This window comes from Protopterus annectens, chromosome 5.part0, assembly GCF_019279795.1.
Source record: "Protopterus annectens isolate FY-2018-M chromosome 5.part0, PAN1.0, whole genome shotgun sequence".
NCBI lineage: Eukaryota > Metazoa > Chordata > Ceratodontiformes > Protopteridae > Protopterus > Protopterus annectens.
The window spans coordinates 540,873,792-540,896,593 of record NC_056735.1 but is presented as its reverse complement, the minus strand read 5'-3'; positions in this window follow the sequence as shown (position 1 = coordinate 540,896,593).

Here is a 22,802-nt window from a genome sequence, read left to right as displayed (position 1 = left end):
TTGGTTTTCCAGAAGCCTTAGAGGATGTGGGTGGGAATTCCAGAAAATATCTATAGAGTTTGAGTATAAGTAGGTTCCTGTTGCATTTTGGGCTTTAGTGACAGAGAGGAGGAGTCTGTCTTTACAGCAAAGAGCTTTGGTAGAGTGGTAGTGTTGAAGCATGCCTTGCAGTGCCAGATGTTTAACAGGGTAGTATAGTAAAGTATGAGCTAGTCACAGCTGACTATAGTGGAGATTTGTGAGTTCATTCCAATTTAGTTGTTTAAGGGCAGAACAGTTTTGAGTTCTAAAGGGCCTATTTGAAGCAAAGTGAGTTATTTCATTGTAGCATTGTTCCAGCTTTACAAGAGGCAGATATTTTGGTGTTTTTTTAAATAACAGTGTGGAAATGTAGGTCAAATTTCAAGTTGTCATCAATTGTGTCTTTTAAGAATGTGGTGTATGGAACCTGTTCATTCAGAGTGTTATTTAATGAAGTGAATTTGGCAAGAGTTTTGCTTTCAGCAAATGTTTTTGGGGTGAAATGTAATAATTTCATTTTGGGGGTGGTTCTAGCAGGATTATGTGGACCTAAAGGATTCTTGAGTTTTAGTATGTTAGAGGATGAGCAGATGAGTGTGGAATCCTCTGCATATTTTACAGAAATAATATGCTTGGAAGCAGTGTGTAGACCATTTATAAATATGTTAAACAAGAGGGGGTCCAAATATGGAACCTTGTGCCACTCCTACAGTAATGGGTAGAAATGATGAGTATTCTTGCTGCCATTTGACTGCTTGGTATCTGTCTGTTAGGCAGCTGTTAAACCAGGAGAGGGAAGAGGGGAAGAGATCCAAGCAGGAACGTTTTCATAATAGTTCAAGGTGATGCACGGTGTTGATTGCTTTGGACCCATCAAGGAATAAGCACAATACTAGCATTCCAGTATTTTTTTCTTTTATTAATGGTATCAGCAAAGTAAAGTAGGGCAGTAGTGGTGGTATTGTTGGGAAAAAAAAACATGTTGTGTGGGGAGAGAAGATTGTTTATGGCAAAATATTGAAGTAATTGAGAATGGACACACTTCTCTAGTATTTCAGATAATTGTGACAGGATGGTTATTGGTCTAAAATTAGAGTAGTCGACAGAGGGTCCTCCTTTATTAAGAGAAAGCATGTATGCAGTCTTCCAAATGGTGGGACATGAGGTTCTAGCACAGATCTGTCTATTAGTATAGATATTGGATATGACAGAGTTTCGGTTGCAATTTTTCAGAATTCAGGAGGAAGGCTGTCAGCAGTAGAGCTTGTAGTTTTTAGTTTTAGGAGATATTATCTTATGGTGGGGGTAGGGTGAGGTTTGAGTGAGAAATGAGCTTCCATGGTGTTTTGTTGGTGGGGTGCTGGTTTGATGATGGGGTTGTCTTTGATAAGTGAGGCTGCAGCTTAAAGGAAGTATTTTTTTTAAGTTATTAGCAACTGTTGATGAAATGTCTTTTAGATTTTTGACTGAAGATCAGATTTTTTTAGGATTATTTTGGTATGCCTGATGTAAATTAAAAGCGGTGTTTTTTTTTTGTCAAGCATTATACTATGTTTGTTTTTTTTTTCTTATCGGTCTGTAGTGTTGAAGTTTCTCATCAGATTTGTTAGTGTGCCATGTTTTCCAGGCCTTGTCTCTAAGGACTATTAGTTGCCTACTGTTTTTAGATAGCTATGTTGCTGAATTAAGTTTAACTCTTTTTCTCCTGATAGGAACATGTTCGTTTAGTACATTGGGAAAGGTTTTATTAAATTTAAAGGTGGCTTTATCTAAAGGAATATTTTTTAACATGTTTCAGTTGTATTGTTTGAAAGTAGAGATGAAACTGCCTGCATAAAAATTGGAGAGGTTACACACATTATTTTACCTGTGATGTTTTACCGGATAGTATACAAGCCTATTTGCAAAAGTGGTCAGATGGTTACTTAGGCTGTCAGATAGTGTGGCATAGTTGCAGACATAATTGGATTTAGTTGAGACAATCCAAGCTAGAGAAGATGCCTTAAATCTTGTTGGTGTATTGATGAGCTGAGAGAAGCCATACAGATTAATACTGGTAGTGGGGGGTATCAGATACAGTTTGGACCCTGTCTATGTTAAGGTCCCTAAGGATGATGGCTTCTTGGAGAATATTGGTAGATGCCCATGATATTATGATCTCTGCTGTGCTTATGTTATTGTCAGAGGGGAATATGTACGGTTATAATACATGGTCTTACAAGAGTTTAGCTTGAGTAAGGCAATAAAAATCTCTGCAATATTGAATTAGGGATAATGGGCTACTTTCATGTCTTTTGTATGTATAATAGCTATCCCACCTGCTTTTCTGGATATACAGACGGTTTGAAGGATATTATATCCTGTAGGGAAGATTTCAGTTTTTTTGACTTCAGGTTTTAGCCATAATTCTATGATACCAAAGATGTCAGGGTTGTAATGAGATATGAAACTATGCTGTTTAGTTACTTTGTTATAGATTCTTTATATATTTTAGACTTGTTTTTCAAGAGTTGCAGGAGTGAAACGTTATATTATTAATGGTTATGGGGTGCCATTATCGAACAGGCTATTGTGGCTGGATCTGGTTTTGGGTGAAAATTGCCACATAGTTGCAGACTGGTAGGGATAGCTGGAGTACACAATGCCATTTGGTTTTAAATTTGTTCTTTGTGACTAATTTGGGGGAAGGATTACTTATTTTTGTATACCTCTGTTTAAAAGATGGATGTGAGATAGGTATAAATGCTGTGGGCTATGTTTAATGAAATATGGGAGTAATTGCCATTGACAGCAGTGTATAGAGCACTGGGCATAAGATTGGTTTTGCGAGGTGTATGATAGTCGGTTATATGTGCAAAAAAGAGGAGGGAAGTGAATTGCAGTAATTTGAATAGCATGCTTAATATTGTGTGAGTGTTCATTTAATGAAAGTGTAAACCAAATACTGCTAGAAGGCTAGATAGGGCTTGACTTGTTGGGTGGATAAAGTGGGGGAGGTTGTCAAGTTACAATGTAGAAGTAATCTAGGTGAAAAAAAAAGAATGAAAGTCAGATGTAGAAGTTCCCTTGGTAGTGAGATTGTCTTAGCTTTTGCAGCAGGAGTTGCCAGGGACACTATGTGCTCAGTGCAATAGGCTTTAACTGAAGGTATTTCTTCTTTTGTGCTTTTGCAACTGGAGTAAACATCAGCAGTAGAAGTTCCCTTATTAGTATGAAAGATTGAATTAAATGTGTGATTATGGATCAGACAAAATGCATATATTAAGTGTGTGTAAAAGGAATATATGACAGTGTGTGTGGGAGGGAGTTTGAACAACATTTAGCTGTTGTAATAATATGCAGCTAAACAAACTGTTGATTTTATTTTGTTTTTTTTTTCCTTTTTCACCCTTTTCTATTACTATCACTGCTATCTAAATTGGCTGGTGAGTACAAATTATTTTCTGATAGCAAGTCGCTGCAAGGCTGTAGCCCGACTATTGAAATGTTAAAGTGTGTGTTGGAAGGTGTTTGAAGAAAATGTAGCTGTTCTATTAATGTGCAACTAAATAAACTACTGATTTTATTCTGCCTTTTTACTTTTCTGTCCCTTTCTGTCACTATGGTTCTATCTCATTAAGGAGGTGCATATATAAATTCCATCCTGTTAGTTAGCCCCAGAACCACAGAGTGGCTTTGCAGCTTGCAGTGATGTCAAGATGCAAAGATGCACAAAGTGTATTTTTGTTTGCCCAGTGTGTTTGACTGAGTAGGCTATTTATCTGAAAAAGTGTGAGATGTATGGGATAAATAACAATGAGATAGGCACAGTTAATCATATTTGCCCAAAATATAAGGTGGTTATAGGGGCTAAACAAGAGGTAACTTTTAGCGAAGTGGGTATACAAACATAAAACTATGAGTATAAGTCATTCATTTATCAAGTACTTTTTAACATAAAATCAACTTTAATATAGCATTCTAACTGAACATGACAGTAAAAATAATGATAATGTTAAAATTAAGTGAAATTACAATAAAATTATAGTAAATAACAATGCTTATGCCTTCACCAGAAGATGCAATCCTAAAATCCCATGTAAACCTTTTTAATAATTTTGCCTGCTGTTTTGTGATCCAGTATGCTTATTTTATACTAGAGCAAAATTTATAAATATTAAATAGTTTCAGCTATTAACCTTAAAGTTAGAAGAATGAAAGCATATATTTTTTGATCAACTCTACGCAAATCACAGGAAAGTATAAATGAACATTTGAAGCTGAACAAAATGCACACTTCTTCAACTTACTGCACTATTGCTAACATTACTTGGGCTAGTACACATTTCACCCACATCACTCTCTTTTTATTTATTTTTATTTATTTATTTCAGTTTGATTACCGGGGAAGTCCACTGGGCCACAAAGTACCCATTTTCAGTAGAGGCCCGGAGAGAAAAGCAACAAAGGCAGTACAATCAAGGTTACAAATGCACAAGATAAAATACAATAGAAATGTCCAAACAGTAAGTATACATAGTAAGAATAGTGCAAAATAACAAAAACATCAATTTTTTTTTTCTTTTTTACATAATTTGCAATATTTTCCTCATTACAGTCAACTGAGAGTTGACTAAATCATTTTGGGAATTAGAAATGAAATCAGAGAGCAGATATGTGCAGGGGTAGAGAGTGGCTTAGTTAGGAAAATCCCTACAATTTATATAGGATGAAAGCAAGAACATTTCCATTTGGATGATAGGTGTGAGTAGAGTTGGGTCTTGAAGTATTCCGTGTTAGGTATAGTCCTAAGTGAAGGAGGGAGAGAGTTCCATTTTTTGCCTAGAGAGAAAGATAGTAGTAGCTGGCCAGTGGAATGTTTAGGTCTGGGAATGGAGATTAGGTTTTGGTGTTCTGATCTCAAAGATCGGTTAGGGATGTAAGGGGGAAGGATGTTGGATAATGCTGGGCATTTTTCTGGGTAGAATATTAATTTGTGAGCGGTTGTTAGTTGAAGATAGTCAAGGTGGTTAGGGAGTTCTAACCAGTTCAGAGATTGAAGGGTAAGGCAGTGGTGGGTTGAGGTTTTGGATTTAGTGGCAAATTTAGAGATCTTATTATAGCAAGCTTCAAGTTTAGAGGTGAGGGAAGCAGACAGATTAGTTAGTAGAGGGGCACCATAAAAGAGAGAGGGAAGGAGGTAGGTGGTTGCTAAGGTGTGCCTAGAGGAGTTTGAAAGAAATAGATTATTCCTGTAGAGCATGTCTAACTTGTGGTGTTTTTTTTTATGTTTTGTTGTATGTGGAGATCGAATTTGAGGTGTTCATCAATGGTAATGCCAAGGAGTTTAGCGGAAGGGACCACTTCTATAGGAGTGTTGGTTTGGCTTAGGACGTTGAAAGTGTTTTTGTCAAAGGAAGAAGCCTTGGTATGGTGGAAAATTAGTATTTTAGATTTATTGGAGTTGAGGGAGAGATGATTTTTGTGCATCCAGTTTTCTGTAGTGGAAAAAGCTATTTGTGTTTTGGACAGAAGTTCAGAAAAGTTGGGGGCGGCACAAACTAAGGTAGAGTCATCAGCGTATTGGATGACTGTAGTGTCAGGGAGGGCAGGTGAAGGTTATTTATGAAGATGTTGAAAAGTATGGGACCAAGGATGGATCCCTGAGGAACTCCGGTAGGAGTAGGTAAGAAGGAAGAGGTACAGTCCTTCCATCTGACAGCCTGAGATCTGTCAGAAAGGTAACTGGAGAACCAGGAAAGAGTATTAGGGGAGAGATTAAGGTTGGAGAGATGAGAGAGAAGGTGTGTATGGGATATGGTGTCAAAGGCTTTAGAAAGATCTAACAGAACAATGGATACAAGAAGACCAGAATCTCAGGCTTGATTAACAGTTTCTATGAAGGAGAGTAGGGCAGTTATGGTGCTGTGGCCGGGGCAGAAACTGTGTTGGGTGGGAGTAAGTAGCTGATTCTGAGTTAAGTAGGGTAAAAGTTGGTGGTGGATACATTTTTCTAGAATTTTAGATATTGGAGAGAGGAGGGCTATGGGGCAGAAGTTAGAAATGGAGGTGTTTTTACCTCCTTTGTGAAGTGGTAGAATGTAGGCAGAATGCCAAAGTTTGGGTACGTATGACTCTTTTAAGGATCGGTTGATCAGGATGCTAATTGGGAGAGCAATGCCTTCGGCTGCGCATTTGAGGAAGGAGGGGGAATGTTGTCGGGGGCATTAGAGCATGGCTTTAGTTTGGATAACAGCTTTTTTATAAACATTGTGGAAACTGGTTTGAGCTGGAACATAGAGGGGCTGTTATTAGGAGAGTTTAGGAAGTTGGATGGATTATTGTCGTGAAATGTTTTGGTTCTCTTAGTTATAGAATCTGTAAAGAAAGTGTTGAAGTGAGAGCTCAGTTGTTTGTCAGTTAAACTAGGGTCAGGGCAGGGGTTACTTCTTGACCCAGGATGGAGAAGAAAGTTAACAGATTTCCAGAATTGTTTTGGGTTGTTATTATTATTGGACTGAAGTTTATTGTAGTAGTTTTTTTTTGTCCAAGGAGATTAATTTTTTTACTTGGTTGCGGAGTTGGGTATATTGGAGCATAGCTGGAGGCAATTTACTTTTCTGAAAAAGCTTGCAGGATTTGTCTCTGAGATGCATGGTATGTTTAGTCTCTTTGGTGAGCCAAGGAGCAGAATTGGCTTTGATTCGTTTGTTTCTTAGGGGGGGTTAGGGAGTTGAGAGTATTTAGGAAGAAAGAGTTAAAATGCTCAACAACGTTGTCAAGGGAGAGAGTGTTAAGGAATTGCCAGTTAATTTGTTTGAAAATGTTAGAGAAGTATGTGGGGTTGAAGTTGCTAAGGTTACGAGTTTGGATGTAATTGTGTTTGAATTGTGAGGGGTTAGCAGAGCGATGAATGAAGGCAGGGAGATGGTCACTAAAGGAGTCAGGGATAGTGCCAGAGAGAGAGATTTTGTTTGGATGGGAGACTAAAATCCAATCTATGATGGATCCTGGGGGGGGGGGGGTGGATTTTGTTAGGTCGGGTTGTAGAGTGGATTACTTGGGAGAAGTTGAAAAGATTGATGGCTAGGGAGGGGGAAGGAGTGTTGATTTTGTTCCAGTCAATGTTGACGTCACCTAGAATAAAGGTTTCATATTTTATTTCAGATGAGGCCCAGTGGAGAATATTCTCAAGACTGGAGATATTATCACCTGGGGAGATGTATACGGAGATGAAGCAGATATTTTTGTGTTTATTGAGTCGGAGGAGACTTGTGGTTATTTCAGTATTTTTGAATTGAGGGGTTGGGATATGAAGGGGGGTTATGGAGAGAAGATTAGAGTAGATTAGAGCAGATCCTCCACCTTTTTTGTTTAATCTGTCACTCCTGAGGATGTTGAAGCCCGGAGGTAGGATTTCAGAATCAGAGATATGAGGTTTTAGCCAGGTTTTGGAGATGGCTAAGAGGTCAGGTTGGTTGTGATTGATCCAAGCATGAACATGGTGAATTTTGTTGTTAAGGCTCTGGGCATTGATAGTGAAGACCTTGAGGGTGCTAAGAGAGGAAGTAGGAGAAGAAGGAGAAGGGGGAGAGGCTTAGGTGAGGTAAGGTGGTTTAGGGGATGGAGGGAATGAGTTGTTTGTCCAGAGGCAGGGGCCAGGGTTAGGATGAATGTCTCCAGATAAGGCAAGGAAATTACATGAGATAACTTTATGCCTTTTAAGTTGGAATGGAGGAAGTTGTTTGGGGTTAGTGGAGATATGAGAGAGAAGCTTTTTGTAGTGGAGGAGAGTAGTTTGGGATGGAAAAGGTGCAGTAGGGTTGTTTGGATAAGGGAGGGGGAAATAGAGTGGAAGTGAGAGAGTAGAAGAGGTTGCGGGTGAGTGAAAGTGATTGTATGAGTAGAAGGTAGGTATGGGTGAGCTTTTAAGGAGTATGAAGTAGCATTATAGAGAGGAATAAGAAAGATGAGAAGACAGAAGGGGAGTCTGAAAGTAAAGAGGATTAGGGAGAGCATGTTTGGAATGGGTGGGGTATGGAAGTGAGAAATAAGAAAGGAAGTAGGAATTAGTTGTGGAGAGAAAGGTAAAGGAGTGGAAGGGAGATATGCATTTTTGGAGTGGAGAGGGGAAGGTTAAGTGTAGTGAGAAGAGGGAGGAGTAAGTGAATGAAGAAGAGGGAGGAGTAAGAGTGGGTTGGGAGATAAGAGGGGGGTAGAGATTGGTTAATTGATGAAGGAATTGAGGGAGGAGGGAAACGACTGTGATTGGTTATAGGAAATGGTGGGAGGAGTTAATGAGGTATAAATGTAGAGATGCTGGGGGTGGGTGAGATTTGGGGGCAGGGTAGGGGAGCGGAGTGAGCCCGCAGGGCGAACGGAGCAGGAAGAGCCAGAGGAGGAGAAGTGAGGAGGACAATCAGTAAAGAGTGAGTATTCAGAAGGTAAGTTTTAGCAGAGATGTGAATAGGAAAGGTAAGTGAAGCAGAGATGTGAATGGGTAGTGAGATGTACAGAGAAGTGGAGTTAGAGCGTAGATGCAAAGGAGAAGGACAGTGGGAGAAGGAAGAGACTTCAGAAAAGGGATAGAGGAGGGCTGTATATAAAGCAAAGAGTGGCTAGGATTCCTGGATAGTAGAGAGAGAGAGAGCAGAGGGAAGGATGTTAGAGGGCTGTAATAGGGGAGATAAGGGAGGAGTGGGAAAAGTAGAGGGGATATCAAGAAGGTAGGGAAGCGCCACCTAGTGGCCAGTCAGTCTGAAACAGTAGAGATCCCAGGGGGAGAAACAGGAAAAGGAGGAAGGAGCTATCGAGGGTCAGGGTAGGGGGTAAGGAAATACAGGGAGAACTAAAAGCAGCAGAGAAGGGGGATTGAAAATAAGTGGAGAAGTAGTAGTGCAAGCAGTAAAGAAGAGGTGGTAGTGGCTGCTGGCTAGACTGGCAGGGAAGTGTACAGCGACCTAGTAGAATCAACTTATTAACTGCACAGGGTTACAATAGTACACATACTTTCTTGAATCCTTGTTGTAGGAAGAACTCAGGGAGCAGTGAGGCCTTATAGTTTTGGATTAGGAGCCCGTTTTAGCCGGTTCTTGGCCAGAGTGTTCAGGAGGGTATTATCAGGAGGTTAGGGCAAGGTAGGCAGGTGCCCAAGCTACAATATACAGGAGAAAGAAGAGAGATTGTAAGGAGCAGTGAAGGCAATACAAAGGTACACAAGAAGACAGTTGTCAGGCATACATAGAGTAATTTTGAACAAAATAAAATGCCTGTTGCAGCAAGAAATACAAAAAAAAATAAATTACACTCTTACAGAATTTCACTAAACAGCTAAATAAAAATGCCTATTGCAGCAAGAAATAAAAAAAAAAAAACAATAGGTTACACTCTTACAGAATCACACTAAAGCAGTTAACACAGGTAGATAACAGAGATACTCAGTTCTGTTTGTATTGAGGATACTTTATTTTATAGAGTTAGAACCCTTTTGTAAATTTAACATTGCAATGGTTTTGTACCTTTAACACCAGCAAAACATATTTAAACTTCAATACAAGTAGAAACTTTAAATCAACATTCAGCAGAAAAAAATAAGAGAAAAGAACAAGATACCTTAAAACTAAAGAGTAAGGGAAAAAGAGAGAGCACACCACAAGGCAATGTATATTCAAATAGTACCGGTGGTTGTATTACTTTCTGTCATTGCCTCTCTTACGCCATAACTGTTTAACTGCTTCACATTACTGATTCAGACCTTAAGCTCTCCAAAAAATCTTACACTGGATCCTTCTTTCCTGGTGAGATGTCAACTCCTCACTTTCCTCTCCATCTTATTCTTCCTATCCATTCACATTTTTTTCTGATACAGCCCCTACTCCTTCTTGGGGATCAACATCTTCCCTTTGTATCCACATTTGTCATTTTATATTTTACTGCCATTCTCCCTCCTATGAATCCACCTCCTTTTTCTTGTTTGACTATTTTTGATAATACGATGCAGCTGTTCTACATAGGGAGGTTCACGGGATTTCCACTTTTTTGTAATCACATTTTTCCAGGCACCATTGTTGTTGATACTAATTCTCTGTGCAACTTTAGTACTTGCTTTTCTCACAACCAGTAAAATCAACTGCTTTCTTACCCTTAATGTACTCTCAAACACATTTGTCATCAATCTCTGCATGTCCTTCCTGTAGCCAGGAAACATTTGGCAGCTATTCTTCCCAGGCCTCCACTGAAAATGGGTAGTTTGTCCTATCCATAGATATCAGATATATAAATAGATCAATAAATATATGCAATGTACTGCTTTCCACTATTTTACACCTCCAGCACATGTCAGATGCCCACCAGGAACATTTTTGCTATCCACAGGAGGACATGAAAATATCTATGCAGGCAATGACATACAAATACTCAGAATTTATTTTCCTTAGTAATGTACCTTGGGAAGAGTACTGTCAGCTCACATTCTGCTTCCAACATCTCTTGTTGTAACACCTCTTCTCATACTCTTTTCATTTTATCTTTTCTGTCCTGTTTTTCCTGTGTTACAAACTGATAGCACTTTAACATTATACCTCCACATTGTTCTCCTTCCTGTCTGATATCATCTATTTTCTCAGCTGGTGGTGTTCCTTCCATCTTATAGGTTCATAGGTTGGTACTGGGCTATCTGCCTGAAGGCATATATTATCCCAGTCACATTGTGCGGTATTCACCTCCCCTTTAATAGTTCCCTACCCACTTGCTAAATGCATGCAGCCAGCTGTGTAGTACTTCCAATAGCCAATCTCATAGCAACCCACTACTATAAATGACAGTAAAATTGTGGGGGTTGTCCCTTTACCTTTCCTGTATGGAAGACATCATTCCTGTGTGTAGCCAGCATTGTTACAGACAGCAGGTAGCAATACCTTCCACAACAGGACTTGTAAGCACAGGATACAAACAAGTTTGTATAAGGTTCAAGAACTACAGATAGAGTGTAAGTATTGCTGTTGTCTGCATTGAATACTGCTGGTTTTACAGGGTTTGTGTGTACATGCTAGTATTGCATGGAATGCAGTCTATCTGCATAGCTCTCAACTGTGGGCCTATTCACATGATGGCCAGAGGGTTGGCTGTTATGTTTTGTCTGCTCACCATACAGGTCATTTGTCGGCCAGATCAGTGGCATAACTCTGTTGATTGGTATCAGTACATGACAACATTCAGTTGTGTTTCTGACTTCATATTTCTGAGTGCAGGTATGTTGCAACCAATCCTGTAACACTAGCAACTTCCACAGTGTGTAAGAGCAATATTGGAAATATGGCCCTGTGTTCCAGCCACTGTCCTGCACATATATGCCAGGCTTTCTCCTGATGTAACACAGTAAGAGGTTATTAGGTAATGGCCTATCATTATTTACTGCTAACATTCCTGCTATCATTCCAGTTATGTTGTGGACTACCACACAAATTGTGGGGTAAGGTCAATATATATGAGGCAACAGCTTGACAAAACTTGTGTGACTTTGTACATTCTGAAGGTCAGTGTGTGGTACACAGTGTTATTTGCCCTTGTAAAACTTTCTATGGGGGAGGGGTATTCAATGTTTTTAACCTAGGCTGCTGCAACATGTGAGGGATATCTGTGTTAAGACGGTTTACCTTTATATCATCAATCACACATGATCGACCGGCCACTTAATTGAACCGTTTAAGCGAAACCAAAGTGCAGAAATTTTTAAATGTCGAAATTATGTCGAATTTTGACATTTCTGACCTTGCTACACCTCCACATCAGTGCTACCATGGGCCAAAAAGGGGCGAGGTTTTGCTGTTCAGTTATGTGGAATTCAACAATGGAGACGTTCGCACTTCGGTATTCGTGGAAGCCGTTTCGCCCATATTGGGATCACCGATATAAAGGTAAACCTGTTAAGACACATTGAGGTATATGGCTGCACATTTCCATACTTTTCTCCATGGGAACAGTGGTGGCCTACAGCTTACAGTGGTACACACAGTTCTTTTTGTCAGTGTGATAGTGACATTTTAAGTTAAGCATTGTTATTTAAAAGATACATTTACATGTTCACAACTACTACGTTTTCCCTAGGGGTTGAGTAGAGAGTGTAATTGGAGGTTGCAGAACTACATCTTTAATTAAGTGCTGATTGCTTCTTATCTTCAAGGCAAGTGCTTTTTTACTGTTGTACTACTTGAAGGCCTTAGCCTGGACAGCATAGTATGTTATATTACTTGCATCATCTGTTTTGTGTGAGACTTAAATTGAACAGTGATTATGTATTTCAAACACCTATGTGCTGTAAAAAATGACATAAACAATTCAATAGTACACAAATACATTTTTCTGTGTATGCATACTTGTGTGTGGTGTCATGTCCTTTGCATTGTATGTGGGTGAATGTTTCATGCAAATATTATCATTTGTGGGAATGAGTGGAACACTGGACATTTTAACAGGTGGCAAAAACAGGACTTATGGCTGCTGGATACACTGTGCACCCTCTACCTCTACTCTTTTTCTACATATCTATAGGTACTAATAGCTTTTGCAGTGAGAGGGTCAGGATGTTTTTCCGGTGTGCGATTGCACTACACACATATATTATATATATGTGTGTAGTGCAATCGCACACCAGAAAAACATCCTGAACCTCTCACTGCAAAAGCTATTAGTACCTATAGATATGTAGAAAAAGAGTAGAGGTAGAGGGTGTATATATATATATATATATATATATATATATATATATATATATATATATATATATATATATATATATATATATATATAGATAGATAGATATAGATACAGATATATATATATATATATATATATATATATATACAATTTATGTTATATAAATATATTTTAATTATATATATCTGTCTACATATACACACATACATATATGTTTGTATATCTATATCTATATATATATATATATATATATATATATATATATATATATATATATACACACACACGCATATATATATATATATATATATATATATATATACAATTTATGTTATATAAATATATTTTAATTATATATATCTGTCTACATATACACACATACATATATGTTTGTATATCTATATCTATATATATATATATATATATATATATATATATATATATATATATATATATATATATATATATATATATATATATATATATATATATATATATATATATGTATACATATACATACATACATCTACATATATAAAAACATTTTCCCTAATGTTGAATGGCTGTGCTGCATGATATGTTTGACAACACCTTAATTTTAGGTCTAACTCATATGGTGTAGTGGTAATTCACTGTGGCTATAGTGTACGGGGTCCTGTGTTTTAGACTTGTAAAGGCTGATTTTGTTGCTGGGCAGAATAAGGGCTGTTGGGCACTTTTAAGCAGTTGTAAGTGGGGCTGCGCAGGTTTGAGTGACGGTAAGCAATGCTAACTTCTGGTTAAATATGCTTACAGAGAGTCAGCTTCAAAATTGCTTATTCTTTGTGCGCATTGCTTACCTCCATATAAACAGGCTTAAACCCACTTACTACTGCTTATAAGTGCTTACTCCTGCTTACCCTGACACTAATTTCTTCAAAATAAAAGAAAAAAGGGTGATAGGAAAGTGGTGAAAAATGGGGGACAAAGAGGGAAATACAGCAGGGAACATAGCTAGGGGTGTGCAGGACAGGTGTAGGGAAGGTCCATAGCTGCCCATTTCTTCTACAGCAACTGCTGTGCATATACACTGAATCTGGAGGCAGATTTTGACACTCAAACCACTGAGAGAGGGGTGAGGACAATAATAATATGTTGTGAAGCCAATTACAACAGATTACATGTCCAGTGGGCACGTGTGCAAAATGGACAAGTATGTATGGGGTGAGATTTTATGGGGGGAGCAGATTGCCCTTTATTTTTTTTAAGGTGAGAGTGGGATGTTGGGGAAAGGTAGTAGGTATATTTGGGGAGGTATGTTGGGTAGGATGACAGACAAGACAGACAAGACAGCATACAGGAGCAGTATATGACACATGGTGGTAAACACCTTGGATAGGGTGGGGCGTTTGGAAGATGGAAACCCATAAGGCCCTAAATGGAAACAGTGGGACTGAGGTCCCCACCCTTGGGCAGTCACCACTGCACCTTCACGGCACCGAAAGTGGCTGTGTTGGGTGCTGGGTAGGAGGGGTAGTCTGACCCTCTAAATGTGCCACGCTGCCCTCAGGCTGGTGTAGCAGATCTCCAAACTCCTTGCGGAGCTCACTACACACTAGACCCCAGAACTGACAATGGGGTGACAGTTTCCTGTCCGTTCCTGCTCCCGAGGGGGATGAACCCATCCCCTGAGGCAGTTCCACCCAAAGGTGGTGCAGGACCAACAGACTAGGAGGTCTTGGGGTAGGCCCCAGATGTGCTGGTGCCCGGTGCCACAGCCAGATGAGGTGCTATGGTGTTGCAATTTTAAAACATATGTGGGTTAGCAATAGACAACACATTCCAGGATTAGGTATAACAGCATGCGTAGATATTCTGATTAACCCAAAACACCAGATTTGGAACAGTTGCATAGCAAACAGAACACATGCATATATGGAACCACAGTGGACATTACAACAGCATGCAGTTTAAATTGATGGCAACAGGCCACCAATGTGGGAGTATTTCAACATGGAACATGAATAGAAACACATTTCAATATTTATCAGACAATAGGACATATGTCCAAGAGTAGATTTAATTGTACACATCCCCATTGAGTTGTTTATTTAGATTATTGGTGCAGATATGGGCGGGGGGTGATGTCAATCAACAACTTATATATCCCTGTAGTTTTTACAACTTTCTTAGTCACTGCTGTAATCTGTACCTTACAGGTATTATTACACTACCCTCTGGCCTTAGTTTGGACAGTGGCATGTTTGTAGACAAGTATATAAGTGAACTGTGTTTTACCTACAGTCTAGACCTCTTACCTGGTATACCTATGGAATAATTGTTTGTTAACTTTACCTGACTGTTTCTACACATATTCCAAGATTCCAAGTTGATGTTATGCACATACCTCTCACTCTCTTATTGCACACACTCTGGTCAAACAACATGCAGGTAGAAATGGGACATATTTTGACAATTGCTCTCATAAACCTTTGGTGAGTTGCTACAATGACAGGTTTGTTTTCATATACATTTTCTGAATATTTACAGGTCTGACAATCAGTTATATGTCATTAAAAGTTGCTTAACATTCTGAGATCATCACTGTGATTTACCAGGGGGATATGGGCCAATTATCTGGATATTCTGAACATATCTGTACAGTTGATGGGTATGATTATGCATACAGCTTACTACCACTCCCACAATTCGAACCATGGCTGTGTCTACTGCAAATAAAACTGTTTGCGTCACAGTTGAGTGTACTATTTAGATATTGCTATGTATCTCTTCACTGCTTTCTGTCTATAAGTCTCTCATGGTTTTACAATCTGACCTTGTAATTACAACAGTCTTATATAGGCATTCCTAGACATTTTTATTATGTAGCACTGTGTGGGTGACAGTGATGATTAATAGATTATTATTCAGAGAAACTGCAACACTAACAATGTCGTACAATACCAGAATAAACAGTACCAGTCCAGGATTTCAATCTTTATTTCCAGGCACAGTTTTCTATCTGACAGACCTGTGAAGAGAATGTTTGTTAACACAACCTGAATGTTGCCACACATATTACCAGATTCCATGTTATTATTATGCACATACATTTCTCTCTGTTACTGCACACACTCTGGTCATAGCTTCACAACATGGGGATAGAGATGGGACATATTTTGCATATTACTCTCATAACATTTTGGTGAGTTGCTAGAGTGACAGGTTTGTTCTTATAGACATTTTTCTGACGGTTATGAGGTCTGATAATCAGTCGTATAACATTATTTGCTGCCTAAACTTCTGGGATCATCCCACTGATTTGCCAGGGGGGGCAGGGTGACGGGCAGAAAATATAAGCCAATTATATAAACATTCTGAAAATCTGTACTGTTGAGGGGTATGATTATGCATACAGCTTACTACCACTCCCAGTATTTTAACCATGGCTGTGTGTGCTAAAGATACAACAGATTAATTCACAGTAGAGTGTGCTATTCGGATTTTGTTGTGTACCGTTTCACTGTTTTCTAAGTATCCCTCAGTTGTAAAATATGACCTTGTGATTACAACAGTCTTATACAGACATTCCTACACATTTTATTTCTGTAGCACAGTGTGTGTAGCAATGCTTAATACAACAGTACTATTAAGAGAATGCAACACTAAATTACTATATGATACCAGAGTAAACACAAGCAGTCCAGGAGTTTGACCTTTACTGCCAGGCTGTTACCCTTTTATTTAAATACAATCTAGATGAGACTCTTCTTGCTATATTGTCTGGTTTATTCAGTACATCCCATACACAATACATTTTTTATACTGGCAATTAACTTTCTCCTACTTTTATATTTATTTTTTTTGACAGTATATGCAAGATTATTACTAACCTGCCTCACGATACAGCCTTTGCAGCCTACCTGCATGGGCTTCCTGTTTCACAGCCTGCTCCACTACAGCTGTCAGAGACATAGAAGAATATTTAGCCATACCTATCCATAATATACATGAGCTAGGCAATTTTTAAACAGTTAGTAGAATGAATACTTTCACACTGCTGTGACATCACCCCTCTGCCTAGCTTCTTGGATCCACTGCTCCAAGAGCTCCCTCTTCCTCCATTTCAAGTCAGCATAGTGATGCCTGACCTGCTTACCAGTTTGAGGGATACCAATGGTACTGGTGAGGTCATGGTTGAGACGGTCCCAGGCTTCCACTTTATATTGGGAGCCCTGATACTTGCCCTGCAGCAGTCTCTGTTAATGGTCTTTTACCAGGAGTCCTACCATGACCTTAGACTCCTAGATGTCCCAGCGCTGTGCTCGGAAGCAGGATCCTTCCCCAACACCAGCCATTGTGCCTACAGGAGGAAGCTGCAACCTGTTATGAGATGTATTCCCACCTGTGAGGTTTAAATAGGGTCAATTTCCCACAATTTGCCATGATTTGGATGGTTTTGAAAATGCTAAGTTATAGGCAAACCTGCTTACCTAAGGTTGGCATTGCTTAAAGGGGCATACCAATGGGAAAATCTATTTAGCTGGGCTACTCATTGCTTACACCTGGTAAGCAGAGGTGAGCAATGCTTAACAATGCTTATTTTTAATTTTACACACTATTTGCTGTATGGCATTGATTTATCATTCATTACAGGTTATAAATTTTTTAGCTTCAGTGATTCATGTGTACGTATACTGTATGAGGCACTTGTGTTTATCAGGGGATTTCACTACTTTATTACAATGACACCTCACATCTGAACTTAATGCAGTACTCCAGTTCATAAATATATGTTATTTAGTAGTTTATACAGCAAAAAAAAAAATATTTATAAATTCCTTTCACATGTAAAATTTGAATTTGCTATAGTGAGGATCGAACCCCGAATAACTGGTCACAAAGTGAACACTATAACCACTACAATACCTCAGTACTGCTTCAATTGAGTGAATCTTGTTATTTAACTTCTTGTGCCATTTAAGCTGGAGTATGCATAGCCAAGCAACGGGCAAACCCACACAGCTATGGTTAAACTTTATAACTTTTATAAAAAAAATAAAATTGTGATTGTTGTCATAGCTGTCATACAATCAAGGACAACTCTCAACAGAATCAGGGACAAATCCAGAAAAATTGGGGACAATCAGGGACACTTTTAACATATTAGTTTTATTAGCTTGAGACATTTACGGCATTACAGAATGTGAATTAATGTATATTTCCTGCAGTGAAATAAGTGATCAGCTCTTAATTATTGTCATCATTTATTTAGTATAATTCCAATGGCACCAGTGTTAAGAGGGATTCATAGGGACAATGCTAACATTTGAGTGTACATCAGGGACAGTTGAGAGGTATGCATTTGTTGTACTATTAGGATTCTCACTCATTGTAATTGCCGAATGGCAATTCTTGGGTGCAGGGGTGTGTATATTGTGAGAGCTCTGTTCTCAGACACTCCCTCTGCAATCTTCCACACTCCATGTTCGTTTAGGTGCAGAGGCAGTGCCCCTTCATAAATATGCTTGGTGCGCTGCTGTGCTGCATTTAAGTGGTCATTTTTGTGCAGGAATAAGTTATTCCTGCACGAAACGTTGCTGAATCCTGGGGTATATGTGTCTGTGTTAGCAACAGAGTAGCATTCAATTTATTAAAGTTAGTTACTAGCATTATTTATCATTGTGCATAGAACGTATCAGAATATTGTACATTATTTATAGATATTTTTGTATATTATCTGTGTGGTTACTAATGTTATATTTTTTCTCTCTCACCCCATCTCCTCTCTGTTGTTTATGTTATTCATATTTGCTATTATTACTTGTTATTATTATATGATGTATATAATCATATCTTTCATTATCATAATCCTTCTTACTTTACCTATGGTTTGTTTATTATGTATAATTTTCTCTTTTTACTGTTAAATACATTTACATTTCATATAATTTTTCAGTGTTTATTTATTTATTTATTTATGTGTAGCTTTATTATTATATACTTACATTTTATTCAGTGTTATTATGTCCATTATTTAATTTTTCATAGTATTATTTATTTACTTATTTATTTATGTGTTGCTTTATTATTATATATTTACATTTTATTTAATGTTATGTCCATTATTTTGTGTTATGTTTTATTTTATGGATTTTCCATTGCATTTATGTGACTACTACAGGGTAGGCCAGTTCCAAGTGGTCCACCTACACTCCCTCCACTGGCTATGGCACCATGGCCCAGTACTTCTGGGCTTTAGCCTGGCAGCACCAAAGAAGGCATGCATGTGTGGGAAGGTTGTAGGGAAGAACCATAGCTATCCATTTCTTCAGCAGTAACAACTGTGCAGATTTACAGTTTATTGGACAAATTTGGACTGTCACCACCACAGAGAGGCGTGACAACAACATAACTGCATTACAGAGCCAAATGGACCAAATAAGTGTGTCAAGTAGACACATGTGCAAAATGGAGAGCTATGTATGGGATGATTTTTTTTTTGGGACAGGTTTTATTAAGGAGAGAGTAGAATGTTGGGGAAGGGAGATAGGCAAGTCTGGGGCAGACAAGTTGGGAAGGTAAGGAAGCAATTGCAGAGAGACAAGACAGGCAATACAGCAGACAGGGTCAATGAAGGGCACAAGAGGGGTGAACACCTTGGACGGGGTGGTGGAAGGGTTGAGGATACATGAATAACAGCACAGTAACAGTGTAATTCAAGTACTCACCCATTGGACTGTCAGCACTGTCCCATCACTATGCCTCTGGCTTCTGTGGCTGACATTTGCACCTACCAGGATGGAAAGCAGGCTTTCCATCTGGCCTAGTTGTGTGCCCAAGGTCTGGTACACAATCCTGTGCACCACTTTTGACAACTCCACACAGGTGATGTACACACTCCCTCTGCCTCTGCTCACAGAGGGGACCACACACCTGGCCCTGAGGCAGAAATGCCTGAAAATCAAGGTAGGGCATGGGCAGCAGGGTGGGGAGGGGGTGCCACCAAGCTGCAGCCCAGAAGTACTGGGCCTTGGTGCTTCAGCCAGTGGATCAGGTGTAGGTGGATCACGGGGAACCTGCCTACCCTGCTGTGCTGTAGTAATAACAGAAATAATATTCAAACCAAACAGTAAATAAAACATAAAACAAAGTAAATGAAAATGATAAAACATTAAGAAACAAACATAAAGCAGTATAAAAAAATTCAAATAATATAAATTATAAAAAAGAAGAAATGTATTTCAAAACCAAGAATTATGAAATTATACATAATAAACAAAAATAAGACACAAAAGAAATGAATATAATTATAAATAATTTGATTGTATGGATAATACAATGAAAATATACAAAAATAAGAAATACATTAATAAATAAGAGAAGGGGTGGGGTGAGAAAAAAATAAACATTAGTAACCTCATAGATAATTTACAATGCTTTCTACAATTAAGGTATACTATTCTTTAATATTCTACTGTTAACAATACCAAATGCTAAGAACTTTCCTGTATTACTTGGAATACATGTACAGATATTACACCTTACAGCAGGCCATTCAAAACAGAGGTCTAGGGGTATGCCGTTCAAATGTTATAATGATAATTACTTGACATTACTGTAGTTTTTAGTGATTACAGGCTAAAAAAGCATTGAAATCAGCTGAGCTTTACATTTGGGAGTGTGCTATTAGAACTGTCAAGTAGTGACTACAGTAATACTGTACTTTTCCTTTGGAATACAACATAATTCAAGCACTCTTTCCCTTTACATTTTATAGACTCACGTTAACTCTTAACAGAGAATGTGCAAATGCTGCTTTGTTTTACAGACCATACCTCAACACCTTTTAGAGCAGGATATATTGACATATCATAAATTAATGGATGTACAATGACCCATAACTAGAAATATTTCTCAAATATTGCAGAGAGTTGCTCAGGATGTGTGTTAACATACATTTTGACAGTCATTATTTATTGCCTTCAGTATAAATTACTTGCCAAACAGCCATGGATCTTACAGTGAACAGACCAAAACAGTGACTCTTATACCTGGATATTCAGCAAAAATAAATAATGTTGAAAGCTATGTTACAGAGTAATGCATGCATACCTGCTTTTACAGTTCAGACATGCATTCCCAAGTCCATGCAACTCTATAATATAGCAACTATTCTGTCTACAACTGTAATGGGTGAAATAACATTACTTTATATAATAATGCCAACTTATCATGTGCTTGTCTCATCCTGGCCAATCTGCTGGTATGGGACCTCATATTTCAAGCCCTCTCTTCTGCAGCTGTGGAAAAAAGGAAAAAGAAAAAAAGCATTATTAATATCAGTTTCTACCATATTCAGCTTGAATAATTACAAGAAAATACATAAAAAGCATACATACACATGTCTGGGATGTACCCTGCCCAACTCTATCTTAACCAATGATCAAGGCTATCCCTTTTTCTGTGCATCAGGTTGTGATAGTGGTGATGACATTGTTCCCTAATGTGGGGGATACCATTCACACTGGTAAGGGCCCTGGACAAACTATCCTAAGTTTCTGACTTGTATTGGAAGCTGGTGTAGTTCTCCTGCAGCAGTCGGAGCCCATGCTCCTAAACCAGGAGTCCAATAAAGACCTTTGGACTAAAGTGCACTCCCTCACCAACACCTGCCATTACTGCACAAGGAAGATCTTAAACTGTCTGTAGCACAGTTCATTCCTATTTATGTTTAAATAGCATGTTTTCCCACCAATTGCACTTACTGAGATGGTGCACTGCCTATATTTTGATACATTTGAAAAAGGTGCACAAACATGGTAAGGCAAGTGCATTGGGTTGCACTCTTCTAAGTGGCACACACCTTTTTCAATTTTTTCCATAAATAGCTTACAACCAGTTCTAGTTCAGCTTTGTTTCATTACATTATCACTTTATTTGTATATGCTGCAAAGTCACAAGAGTATAAATAAAGTTTACATACCCTGGACTATGTCCCAGGACCATCTGTACAGCAGTTCAGTACTTTATACATGTCACAAAAGGACTTATTGCATGCAGTCATGTATCTTAGTATTCTTTGTTAAGTTAATGGTATGCATGTAGCACAGTCCTGCTTACAGGGTTTTCACGATGCCCAGCTGTGCTGAGCAATAGCAATTGAAAGCATCTGGTTTCTATTTTCAGATGTCTGGGTTATGTCTGATACATGAGTGATCCCATTGTACAAATGTAAGCCTTGCAAAATGCCGCTGAATACTGTGCAAACATGGTATTGCACAAAATAAAAAAAAGGTGGAAAAATCAACTATATACATATAACTAGTTCTGACAGGCTTTCCATGGTTTTTGGCTATTACTTTTATGGTTTTCATCATAAAATTTCGGGATGGAGGGCAATGAATATAGACAGATGGTTTATTGAAGGACTAGGAAGTAAGGAGGTATGGGGGAGAAGCACCAGTGCTCCCCTCTACACAGATTCATTATCTGTGTTGTTCTACAAGGTTTCACAGCCAACACTACTGGTGCATGCCACAAATCCTCACTTAGGGGTACAGAGCAACATTAATATGTATTGCACATTGCCGAGAGTACATTGTGGCTGTTTACAAGGATACACTCTGTGTAGGCTCTACACAGAGCCTACACGGAGTTTATTAAATCCTGCTACCTGTTTCTTTTTTACTTTGAATATGCAAATACACAGAAGACAAAACATTAAAGCAATTAGAAAAACAAAATGATTACAAATACAGTTCATAAGTTCAAGAAAACAAAACAGAAAAAAAATGTGTTGGGGAGACATAGTATAAGCAGATCCAATAGTGCATGTATGGTATGAACAAATATATCCAAACATGCCCATAAACATACATTTTACAGCTGAATAAGTATAAACTGCACTTATCCTTATCCCTAAAATATCACTCACATGGCAGAAGTACAGTAAGCTAACAAAAGGCCTTTTCAGTGAAAGAGACCTTTGAGAATATGAAAATCTGTGCAGTTATGGGGACACAGTTAAAAGCCACAGAGAGTACCCAGGCAGTGGAAAGATCCATTACCTTCTAAATATTTAGATCAGCAACTGCAGCAGCCTAAGT